The following is a 12595-nucleotide window of genomic DNA, read 5'->3' as shown; positions in this document are numbered from 1 at the left end:
GGCAGCCCAACACTGACCACTTGCATACTGGAGAGTCTGCCCATGAGGCTGGATGCCTTAGCAGTCTCGATCTGACATTGAAGGCTGCTGGTCTTCAGGACATGTTCGACGGCTGGACAAGCTAAGTTGTGAAATCAGCGAAGGCTGATGGCAGCAATAGTGTAGATGCGCTCACCATCATAGGGCAGAGGTGGGTAGGCAAAAGCAGCGCCACTCCTCTCCCTGCCTCTTATCTGGGTGCCACCCACCCTGGGGGAAGGGCTCCCCCTCATTAATCCTTACTAGAAACACCCTCATGCCTGACCAGAGGCTTTTTTCTTAGATCCCAGATCCAAGCAAGCTGGCAACCAAGGTTAACCATCCTACTTTGGTTGGAGATGGTATTCCCACCACACTCCCTTATCTAGATATTCGCACTGGGAAATAAAGCTAACTAACCATCAAGTGGACTTTGACTTCGTGGCTGTTACAAGAGTCTCTCTTTTCTTCTCTTCTCCAGGGGAGGAATTTAGCTGAGAGACGTGGCTAGTTTAAGTAAACATGTGTTCAGCAAAGCAGAGCTGTACTCCAGAGAAAGATTGGGGTGGGCTGTCCCAGTGGGTCTGCATTGTGCATTTAAAGGGAAAATTTACGGTTTTGTTTTTGCTTGTTTTTTTTTTTCCAAGACAGGGTTTCTTTGTTTAGTCTTGGCTGTCCTAGAACTAGCTCTGAAGACCGGACTGGCCTCAAACTCACAAAGATCCACCTGCCTCTGCCTCACAAGTGCTGAGATTGAAGGCGTGCACCAATACTGCCCAGCTGATTTTATGATTATTTAAAGGTATGACGACTCTTTTCCATTCCCAGAACACGATTGGCCAGATCTCCCTTTTAGGATATTCCCATGATCCTCTTGAAAAGCCCACAGAGAGGGGCAACACCACAATATAAATGATCGCATGATGAAGCGAGGGTCTTCTGAAGGTGCCAACCTTTTGTCATTGCCCACGTGTGGCAACTGGGAAAGATCTATGGCACTTTAGTCTGATAAAAATGGGCAACCTATCTGCAGATACAAGGGTGTTTGCCTGGGGAGGAGCGTCCTGACCACCAGCGAACACAGCTACCGAGACACAGCATCGGTCTCCTTCGTTCTTCACCTGGCTCCTTGCTTATCACGTGTCAGTGTTTCAGAGGGGTCACAAATGTTTTCTGAGTCATCTCCCCTGAGTACATCCTAGGTTGATACCAAGTTCACTGATCTGTGGCTTGCAGAACATTCTTCCTCATTTTTAAATGCCATGTCATCTGCCTCTGTCCAACTTCCTGAGGAGGTCACAGTCCTGTTAGAAGGCAGGGCAGATGCCGCTGAATCTCACGAGGAGAAATGGTGTTTCTCAAAATGGACCATGACCCTTGATGAGTTCATTTGTTTCCAGTTCTCCCCGACAGTTGTCCAGGTGAGATCAGGGGTTCGGAAGTTGGTACCTAGCGCCACCTTCCTTCCCTGAAGCAGGGGAGGGGTCCTTAAGCCCTGGCACCATCCTCTTCCATCCTGCAAGTTTTCTGTGCCTTGGCCATAGTCCGCTGAACTCCACACAGAGCACCTGACTGCAGTGGCCACATAAGAATGAAGGCTACCCCTTCCCCCTCCCTCTCCCTCTCTGCCTGCACTAAGATCTCACACGCAGAGATCTAACGTCTCTTGGGGGTGGCCACATGCACCTGGAAGATCCCAAACTCTCCAAAAACGGCAACTCCCCAGCCTTTTCCTCACCATCTTAAACTTTCCCGAGAAGTCTTAACGGGTCAGATCTGATCTGTTGGCAGCAAAGGGCAGGCGCTTCGTTGTTGCTATCTATATCATTTACCTGAGTGGCAGAGCCTCGGTCCCGTCCCGTCCCCGACACCCCTTCCGCCTAACCCTCAAAATTGCCCTTCGTCTTCTTTAAATTTTCCCTTCTCTCTGGAACTGAGCATGGGAGCCAGGGCCTTGGCCACGCAGGGTCAGCGATCCACCACTGTGCTCCACCCCCAGCCTCTCTGTGTTTCTTTACTGAAGAGATGTGGAAGAAGCTGAATGGCTGAACGTCGTGTTCACTGCTATTTGTGAAAAAGAGCCAAACCTGCTGGCCTTTTAAGACACGCCTTTCAAAAGACAAACGGGACGCAGCCCGCCACTCGCGCCTTCAAAGGCGTGTCGGTCCACGGGATCTTAGCTGGGATTCTGCTACCTCGGTCAGGTCCAGGAAGTGACCCCTGAGGAGCTTTTCCCTCTCCCCAACCACTCTTGTGCGGGGGGGGGGGCGGGGGGGGAAGAAAAGCCGCGCCCTGGTGATCCTTCTGCAGGGACGCGAACTCTGTTTCGGAGCTAGCCCGCGTGGTCGTCAGGCGGCGCAGGGACGAAGGGGTGCTCCTGCGCTTGCGTACAGGAGCCGAAAAGTGGGGGAGCGCTCCCAAAGTGACAGCTCGCTCGTGCGCCTCTGAGGACCTGCCCGCTGGCGAGTCACGTGGTACCCCGGAGGCGGGGCGCCCCGCTCCACGGCTGCGAAGAACTTGCGCGTCACGTGGGGAGGGGGGTGGGGTTGGGCGGGGCGTTCGCGGGGCGTTCCCGCTGACTGACAGCTCTCTGCGGGAGGCCTCAGAAGGACCCGGCTGCTCTCGCGTCACGTGTGATGAAAGGGGCGGGGCTATTCCATCTGACTGACAGCTCGCTCCGCCGCGCCTCAGAAGGACCCGGCAAGGCTCGTCGCGCGCGGGGCATTCGCGGCAGCTGTGAACCCGACGGCGTCCGCCCCTTGGCCGGTCCCGCGGGCAGCCGCGGTGAGAGGGCCTCGGGCTGCGGGGCTGCTGCGTTCGCGAGGGGCTGGGCGGAGTGGCCGCGTGGGGACAGGTGAGGAAGCGTGAGGAGGGGTCGCTGGCGGCGTGGGCGGGTCGGCTGGACGGCCCGGGAGGCGGGCAGAGCTGTCACTCCTCCCGGCTCAGTGCAGGGCCGCCGAGGGCCGCGAGCCAGTCAGAGGCCGAGACCGCGCAGGGCTGCCGGGGGAAGGCTGGGACCCCGAGGTCGCTGCTAGGATTTGAGAAGCCCGAACCTAGTCTTGCGCTGGTCTGCGCTTTCCCGACTTGCGGGTTGATGGGACGTGGGAAGGTGACAAGGGGAGGAGGTGGCTCGGGCTGTCAAGTGCGGCACACGAGTGCGACCTGCAGAGTGAGCGGGAGCGCGGCGCTGCCCGGCACAGGTGCGCTGGCAACGGGCTGGGCCCCCGACGGGGAGCTGTCCGGGTGGTGAGTCAGAGGTAGAGGTGAGCTGGCAGCTGGCAGGCCGGGCTGCCCTCTCCAGGCTACGATCCAGCCTGGAACCCGATGCTGAGGTTCTGATTCATTCCATTCGATCTGCCTCCTCCTTAATCCCCAGAACACCGCAGACACATAGCGTGAACCCCAGGGCAGGAGCGAGAGGCTCACCCTTCCCTCTTTGCCACACTGTGATCAGAAATCGGGATATTCAGGGCTTTGAGGACCAAAATGGCAGATAAGCTGCTCGCTGGTATAGGTTCCTAAAAAAGTTGACACCTGAGCTTTTCCTTTCCCTTCAAACACTGGTGATTTCGTGGCTGGTGATGGTGGGCTACCTCAGTCTCTGCTGCATCCCCGAAGTTTCTTGCAATGGTTGTCTTTTGGATGGTCTGTGTTAGTTCCTGCGGTGTGGATTCCTATTTCTTGCGATTGTCATAAGTACAAGCAGTGAGATGAGCGTATCACAAGCCTTAAAGAAGTTGCAGTGAGGTATCTCCACAGATGCTAACTGCAGTTCTATCTTCACAGCAATGTTTGTTTCTTCAGAGGTAAGTTGTTTTATAGTAACCGTAAATGGTGCTGGGGGAGCTTCTTTTAGGACACACCACCACCACCACACCACCACCACCACCACGACCGCGGAGCTATGGAGAGGGAAAGTCGTGCGAACATTTGGCTTTCTTTTCTTTTCTCCATCCTCTGCATTCCTTTCACAAAAGGAAAATAATCAGGTTAAAAGAAATGTCAAGGGCATGGAGAGAAGGTTCAGCATTTAAGAGTATGTTCTGCTCTTTCAGAGGACCAGAGTTCAGTTCCCAGCACCCACCTTAGGTGACTCACATCTAGCTGTAACCCTAGCTCCATGGACTATGACACTCTCTTCTTGCCTCCTCAAGCACCTATACTCAAATGCATACACAAAATTAAAAAAAAAAAAACTCCTTAAAAAGACAATAAAATATCAAAAGCCAAATGCAGTGGCATAGGCTTGTAATCTTAGAACTCCAAAAGCTGAGGCAAGAGTACCATGAGTTCAAGGCCATCCTAGGCTCTATAAGAAGACCCAGTCTAAAGACAGGACTCAAAAAGCTGAATGACAGCCCACTTCAGGAGGGAGCAGCAATAGGAGGATGGCTTTCACTGTCACAGTGTCTGGTTGATTTGCTAGCTTACAAAGTGCTTTCCATAGGAGCTCTTTGTTTGGGAGTGGCAGGTGGCATCCTACCGTGTCACAGATGAGGAAACCAAGACTCACTTGTCCAGGACCACTTTTCTGTTGGAGGCAAAGAAAGCTCCACAATAACTTTGTTGCTACAAGTGCTGGGTATAGTAGTGCATCATCCAGGAGGGCATGAGATGGGTCTGGGTAGATTATGCCTCCTGCTGGGCTGGAGGCGCTGGGTGGAGCATCCTTCTCTGCCCTCCTTGCCTCACTGACAGTCAGCCTGACTGGCCAACCAACATCACCATAATTTTACCTCTTCCTACACCCTCTGTGGCAACTCAGATTTGTTTCCAGGCTTTGAGAAAGCCAGTAGGAAGTGCATTGCAGAGCATCTTTGCTCAAGTGCCTCGTGTTTCCAAACAGGCCAGATGTCCTCAACTGTGATGCAAGACAGCATGGCAGATCTAGGGAGACCTGCCCCAATGATTTTTCCTCATCTCCCATCTGGAAAAGAAGCGTTGTGAAATCCATGGAGCTGCTGTTGGCTCTGATTGGTTTCACCTAGCTTCTGTATGTGGCATTGTTTGAGGTTTTGTGGCATTTCCCCCCTATTTTTAGCATACACAGCTGTTCTTGTTAGGGAGGAACAAGCTTTTTATCCCATTCTCTAAATCCGGGCAGCACCACAGGACCACAGCAGGGGGTTGCCTTGTGTCTGTCTGTCTCAGCAGGTCAGTGGTTCAGGCCAGACAGAAAGCCAAGATCTGACCTGAGAGGGGATCGTGTTCTTTATTGGATAGCACGTTTAATGAAGGTCAGAGGAAGTCATGCAGAGTACTCTACAGAGGTACAGGAATTAGGGCTGGTAAGCCAGGAACATCTTGATTACAGGGTCATCAGAATTACAGAACATTCAGGTCTGTTATTGGTAAGATTCCAAAGAGCAAAGGACAAAGAGAACAGTTAGAAAGGCTTGTTTGAAAAATGTCGTGGTCTCTCAGGATGAAGTTCAGACTTCTTCTCTTAGGCTGACCTCACCTGTTTCTCCAGTGTCAGCAGCTACCCCACTCACTCCCAGAGGTCCCTCCTTAAGCATTCCTAGTTCGATAGGCATGAACACTGGTTGTTCCTCCTTCTAGATTTCTACCTCCCTGACACTGAGGTCACATGTTAAGTGATTTTCTCTCTGGTCCCCAGCCCACCTCCCTTCAGCACATTGTACTATTCTTTATCTGTATTAGAAACGACCTTGTTTCTTTGAGAATGTTTTTTATTATCTGTTCATTGTGTGCTGCTGCGTCAACAGGCCCAGAACAGTGGCTGGCCTGTAGTACGCGCTCAATGCATACTTGAAGTAGGACTGTTTATGTCAGTCAGAGCCTTGCAAGATGGGAGGAAGTGCTACCAAGGTAGATACCGATTGGCTTTTGGCTTTCTCTTACTGGAATAGCAGGCTGGCAGCTGACCACTGGGCAGGAGAGTTCAGGCTTGGGTGGATGGCAAGAGAAGTCAAGTGATGAGCTGTGTCAGTCTCCTGGAGGAGCTAGCTATAAAAAAAGCGCCACAAATTGAGTATCTCTAAACAAGACGAATGTATTCTCTCAGAGGTTTGTAGATCAGAAGCCCAAAGTTGAGGCATGAACAGGGATGGTTCCTTTTCAGGGACTCAGACTCCATGTGTCTTTCAGCCGCGCTGGTGGTGAGCACAGATACCTTGCCCTTATAGCTGAAGCACTCTAGCCTCCGTATCTTTGGTCACATAGTTGTCTTCTCTCCTTGTCTTTGGGTCTTTTTTTTTTTTTTTCCCAATAGGGGCACCAGTTAGACTGAATTTTATATCCATTGTATCCCATTGTGGTCTCAACAAATCACATCTATAGCTATGCTTTTCCAAATAAATTCACACTCACAGATTCTGGGCATAGAACGTCAGTTGACATCGGGGAGGGGGGCGCATGTAATACAATTTAACATCTTCCAATTACAAGATCTAATGGCCTTTAGTTGGGTGTAGTGGTACTCACATGTAATCCTAGTACTTGGGGGTGCGAGGCTGAGGCAGGAGGATTGAAGGAAACTTGAAACCAGTTTCATAGTAAGTTTGAAGTCAGTCATGGCTATAGAGTAAGACCCTATATCAAAAGAGTAACAAGCAAATAAATGAAAAAAACAAACAACACCCTACTCCCCCGCCAAATGTAGTGACATTTTAACAGGGAGAATTGGTGGAAGGTGCTTGCTGATGTTTAGGGACAATGACAGTGATTTATATGCTTTCTTGGAAAGTGTCCATGATCCTTCCATCTTCAAGGGTGTTCTGTGTGCTTCATGGCAGGCTCTGGGACAGGATTTCCCTCCTTGGCTTTTTTCTGGATTCTGTCCAATGGAGTAGAAATAGCTTGTCAGTGTCTAGCAGTAAGGCGAAGATGTTGAATCACTGTTCTGTTCACTGTGGGCCTCACATCTCTGTTTGGAGATGGTGCTGTCATCAGGAAAGCTGTGCCCTCCCTGTATGGTTCCCAAAGGTGGGGCGTGCAGTCTCTGAGCTTAACCCTTAACTAAGTATGAGCCCTTCAGGAGCTCCTGCCAGGATGGTTTGAGGTTCGTGGGGCAAGAACTTTGTCCTCCCTTCCTAGCTCTCTAAATCCTCATCCTGTGTTATTTTGCTTTGAGATGGGATCTTTCTGTGTAGCCCTGGCTAGCCTATAGTTCACAATCCTCCCTCGGCCTTCTAAAGTGCTGGGATCACAAATCCATGCCAAAATGTCCAGGTTGCTAGTATTTTTTTTTTGATTAGGTAATCGGTGTGGCTGGTATCAAATTCAAACGACAGAAGAAGATGTTAGTGAGGAGTTGCTTTGGTCACTGTGCTGTCCTCTCCCAACTCCACAAGGCACCATTACTGCCAGCATCTTGGGGCTCCTTCCTGAGACCTGATGTTCTTTTTTCATGTTGTCATTCCCAGTCACCACAGAGCTGTTGTCTCTCCTTCCAGCCTTCTTTCCTCCTGCCTCTTCTGTGCCCAGTGGACTGGCTTATTCCCATGTGTTCAGAGCTGATGACAATACCACTGCCAGGAGTTCTATATTGGGAAGGAAAGTGCTAGAAGGGATGACTCGATGGTAGCACATTGAGACAAATGTGAGGAAAGTGTTTCTCTGGAGGGGTGGTTTTCAGTGTCCTGTTTCTTCAGCCTCGTTAGCTAGGTTAGAGCTGACAGAAGTGAGGACAAGGGACCCTGGGGGCAGGGACAGCTGCTTGTATGTTCTAAGGGCATGAAATTGTTCAGAGCCTTATTCTAGCTGGTGGTTGTTATAGGGTATACCTTGCCATGACAAGAATTGTGCCCAGCTTTATGGGGGCTGTCCCTCAGTCTCCACAAAAGCAGTCTAAGGTAGCCATTGGTAATATCCCAATTTACAGCTGAGAACCTAGGCTTGGAAGAGCCGTGGAATTTGCAAATCCAGGTTCCCTGGCTTTGGGTCTATTCTGGTTGCTTTCCTGGCCTAAGTCCAAGTGGCCTGTGAGATCGCCCCCCCTGGTAGCATGCCTCTGACTGGCACTAGAGACAACACTGCCCCTCTGCCTTCTATGCGTAGGCATTCCTGTTGCTCTGCAGGCCCTGACATTTAGTCTCTAAGCTCCCTACCAAGAGCACTATGTCAACAGCTGTGTGGCCTGACCAGGTGATCCTTCACCCCCCTCACTCACTCTCCTGCCTGGCCTCAGCACTTCTCAGCACTTCAGGGATGCAAAAGTGCTGAGGGTGGAAGGCTGCATGCAGGTGGCTTGAAAACCCTGGCCTCTCTGAACCTGGCTTCCATCTTACTGCCCAATTCCTTTTGTGGAGCTGTTCTGCTCTCCGCTTTGGACCTAAGAGGCCACTCATGTGTCTTCTGCCTCCCCCTCCCCCCCGCTCCTGCGTAAACTTTAAACAGCTTCCTCCCTCCCCACTTTCTTTTCTTTTCCTCCTTTTTAAAAAGAGCTTGTAGAAGTACATTTACACATTATAGAATCTACCCATTTCACGATTCAGTTATTTTTAGTAGCTCTACTGAGTCGTAAGACCATCGTCATCGTCTAATTTTAGACCATTTCCATCACCCCCCAAAAAAGCAAGTCGATAGTGACAGCAATTACTCTTTGTCCAATCCCAAACCCAGGAGCCACCATTTTGCATCTTTGCCAGGATTCTGCCTATTCTGCAGTAGGTGGCCCTTTGTGGCAAATGTTTCTAGCTCAATCCTTTTGGAGCATGGACCAGTCTTTGCTCCCATTCATCTATTATTTTTCCCTGAGAAAGTATGGTGCCTTCTGTCCCTCTGTCTTCCAGCTCCACCTGCCAACTTGCAGATATGCCTGTGCTGTGAGGGTGCCCTGAGCACTCTTGCTGACTCGGCTGTAGACTTTAATTTAGGGATGGGAATAACATCTATGTAGCTCTGGCTGGTTTGAACCCACATCCTCTTGCCTTAGCCTCCCCAGTGCTTGGATCACAGGCAGGTGGAAGATGGCACCAGCCTGGCTCAGACCTTGTTTGAATGGCATGAGTTTGTCCATGGATGCTTTCTTTCTGTCCCAGGAATCCTGGTTAGGGTCTCTGTTGCATTTCTGTCATAGTCCCCTGTACTAGGACCCCTTTCTGGCTGGCCTCTTCACACATGCACACACACACACACACACACACACACACACACACACACGTACATGTACACAGAGTATGATAGTGTCTGTAAGAGTCATCAGCTTTGGAAAAAGAAAGGGACACTAAGAGAATGTACATGAAGCTGCCTACTGCATTGTGCAGGAATAATCATCAGGAGTAAAAGCTGCTGTGCATCATGGCTATGTGGGCTCCTTGCAGAAGCTTTTTCCAGCCTCTAAAGCCAGAATTGGGTAGCTAAGACCCATTTCAGGACAGGAAAATGCCCAGCAAAGACTGGTGCAAGGGTTGTCTTTCTTAGCTACTGCCTCCATTCAGAGCATTGTGCTGTGAGCGCCATAGGCAGGGCCTCCTACCCAGCCAGGTATGCTAGAGACATTTCTCTGGCCTTTGCATCTTAGGCAGGCATGATTCAGAGCAGATGAGTCACAGCTGCAAATTGGCCACTGAGCTTGGGGGAAATGGGACACTGGAAAGAGCAGATGCAGTGCAGATGGAAAATACCAAAGTAGTCAGGCACCAGTGCCTGATGTTGAGCCAACATGCTTGAGCTGGGAGGGGTGAGCTGAAACTGGGGTGTAGAGCCGGAGAGCCTGAGAAAGGGATGATGGCTCTGGAAGAACAGGAGCCCCATCCTGGTTAAACTATAAACATTAAGAATGGAGAAAAGACTTAAATGAAATCCAAACAGCGTTGAATCAGGATGTCCTCCCCTGGTATTTTAGTTTGGGGTAGTCCAAAGGAAATGGAAAGCTGGCTAATAACACAGCCTAATGCTGCTTCTACTCTGAGATCATGTATGCTTACAGCTTAAAGCTGGGCATAGTGATGCAAGCCTATAACCCTGGGGCTTCCAGCTCTGAGGGCCCAGAGCTGTAGGGCTAGGGTCAGTGCCTCTGCTTGGTAGTCCTAATTTTCTTCTGCCAACATGCAGTCTGCTCCACGAGCAGAATGGAAATCAGCCCTAATCGATCATTCCTAGGATATAAGCCTCAGTCTTTAGCCTAGCCTCTAGCACCAGCACTAGCCTGGAGGCCTCCCAGCCCCAGTTCCTGACCCAGGCCTTTGCCTCACTGTCTGCTACACTGTAATCAAAGGAGACTGACAGCCTGAAGGTCCGCCATACTGCTCTGCTGTAATCCATGGTGCCTACTCCATCACACCTGGTAACATTAGCAAAGTCCTTGTCTAGGAACCTGACACCCCCCATGGAGACCCCATCCTTTCATCCCCTTTTGTCCCAGGTTGGAGTCTCCCAACCTAATGTCATTTTCCCTGGGAGGACAGAGCAAATGGGAGCAGCCTCCGCTGAGAGAAGAGAAGGGCCCCTGTAAACTGAGTTAGATTTCTGCCACAGGCAGTAGAGGCACTGCATCTTTGCACACAGAGTGGTCCTTCCATTGTTTAGATGCCCTGGGTGCTGGGGTGGCAGGACCCTTCTTTATCACTCGCCAACCAGTAGCACCTGCAAATTCTGCACCTCCATCTAAGTCTGAGTGAGCCTGCATTGGCTATGTGGGGGACACCAGTCCACCTCGATCCTCACTCTTGTTGCTTTACTACATCTGCTTTTGTGGTCTTAAATATCTTCTTGTATCTGGCATGCTGAGGTTCCTACCAGATCTGATCTAACACAGAGTACTCCCCCATGTTGATGTATGAGTGCTGTGCCATGGTGTGCATGTGGAGGTCAAAGGATAGGCTTAGGTGTCAATCTTCACCTTCTATTCTGTTTGAGTCTGGGTTGCTGTTAGCCAATGCACATGCTAGGTAATCTGGCCCACGAGCTCTCATCTCATGTGGGAACACGGGTTGTAATTGCACCATACCTCTCATGGCTTTGCATGAGTTCTAGGGTCTTCCTGCTTTGAACTGAGTCTCCCTGCTTGTGGGGCCAGCACTTTACCCACTGATCCAACTCCCCAGCACCAGGAAAACGAGGCTCTTTAGATTCCTCAGGCAGAACCAAGCTATCATTCCAGTGCTGCCATTAGCATCTGCACCCAGAATTGTGGCATTTGTCAGGAAGCTAAGACACTTCTGGTGTGTCTCTAGCTTTTAATTGGGATGTGAGGCCATACCCCATTTATCTCCACATCTCTGGGGCCAGCAAGGATCTAATCAATGGTTGTCAAACAAATTACCTTAACTCTTCAGAGCAACACCATGTATCCTCCCATCTGTGCCCTCCATGGGAAGGAAGGGGAAGTGGCATCCAGGCGCAGGCATAGAATTGGAGCACTCTGTACCAAGCAGAGCAGACAGAAACAGTCTCTTCTGTTAGTGTTCCACAGCCAGGGGCTGCCAGCCCACCTCAGTACTGTGCTATTTGAAGGGTCCTCATCTATATTCATCAGCTTTCATTACTGAAGTGCAATGCCAGAGGCAAATGGGTAGAGAGAACAGTTTGTTTAGCTCACAGGCTTAAGGCTGGGCCACATTGTTGGTTCAGCCTCCAATGGCAGAGCCTATGAAAAGAGAGCGGTCTCGTCTCTAGCCTAATCAGGACAGGATGAACAGAGTCCCATGATGTAAGTACCTCTCGTTATACCTGCCTCTAGACCATTCCCAGCCCCTCCCGTATTGCCAGCCTGTGGACCAAGCCTGTAACAGGACGGGCCCTTGGAGGAACACAAAGCACATTCTAGCTGGAGCCACATCCACACTCCAGCATAGCCAGGCTGTGGAGCCAGGCTCTGCCAGCTCTGTCGGGGCTTCTGCGGTACCTCTTTGACCCCAGATAGCTATGTAGCTTTCTAAGACTTTAGGCTTCTGCACCCACAGACTCTTGTAGCAGTGCACCTGGTCTGTGTGGCTCAGTGCCTGGAGGGTTGTGACGGCACAGTGTTAGTTGCCATTAGTTTTGATAACCTAGAAGCCCTTGCCACTGCTGGAAAAGCCCAGCTGGGCTGTCCTGCCAGGAGCCCAAGTAGCACTGGATGCAGCTGGCTTTGACTCTGGGGCAATTGGTGATGGGGGTACATAGCATACAGAGGAGTGCCCGCGTCACACAGCCCTGGAGAAGATACATCAGGGTCTCTTTCAATCCACTCTTGCATTCAAATGTAGTTTTATCAAAACTACACTGAGTTGCATAAAGTCTTTGAAATTAAAGTGCTGGTGCACTTCTGTAGTTTCAGGTACTAAGGAGACTGAGACATTAGGAACACTTGAGCCCTTGAGTTCAAGACACATAGTGAGACTTTGTCTCCCTTCAAAATCCAAAATTCAATAATATCTCAGATACCAATTACTGGCACACAATGAGGGGTTTGCTCACTGTCTCCAATTCTTGTTCATAGCCTCTCTCTCTCTCTCTCTCTCTCTCTCTCTCTCTCTCTCTCTCTCTCTCTTTCTCTCTCTCTCTCTCTGTCCCTGTGTCCACTTCTCTGTCTCAGTATTAGCCTTTCCATTTCTGTCTTACATTGTGTCTTTTTCTCTCTGTTTTGTGACTCTGGTGCACCCCCCCCCCAATCACGTGTGTTTCCTTT

The 12595-nt window shown here is 50.5% G+C and overlaps 1 protein-coding gene across 4 annotated transcripts in view; it reads left to right on the top strand.

The window, feature by feature from the left end:
- Window positions 1-2679: 2679 nt before the first annotated feature.
- KIAA0513 overlaps window positions 2680-12595 on the top strand; it is a 46591-nt gene continuing 36675 nt past the window's right edge. For 2 of the 4 annotated variants that reach the window (XM_084756165.1, XM_084756164.1), the window contains exon 1: window positions 2680-2872. The gene's annotated coding sequence lies outside the window, so the exon portion shown is untranslated. The remainder of the gene's footprint in view (window positions 2873-12595) is intronic. The other 2 variants (XM_084756167.1, XM_084756166.1) reach the window with 2 other exon arrangements.

Source organism: Acomys minous (genome assembly GCF_964271855.1).
Source record: "Acomys minous genome assembly, chromosome: 14".
In the NCBI taxonomy this organism is placed as follows: Eukaryota; Metazoa; Chordata; class Mammalia; order Rodentia; family Muridae; genus Acomys; species Acomys minous.
The sequence above is the reverse complement of the archived record's forward strand: the minus strand, read 5'-3'. Positions and strand labels throughout refer to the sequence as shown.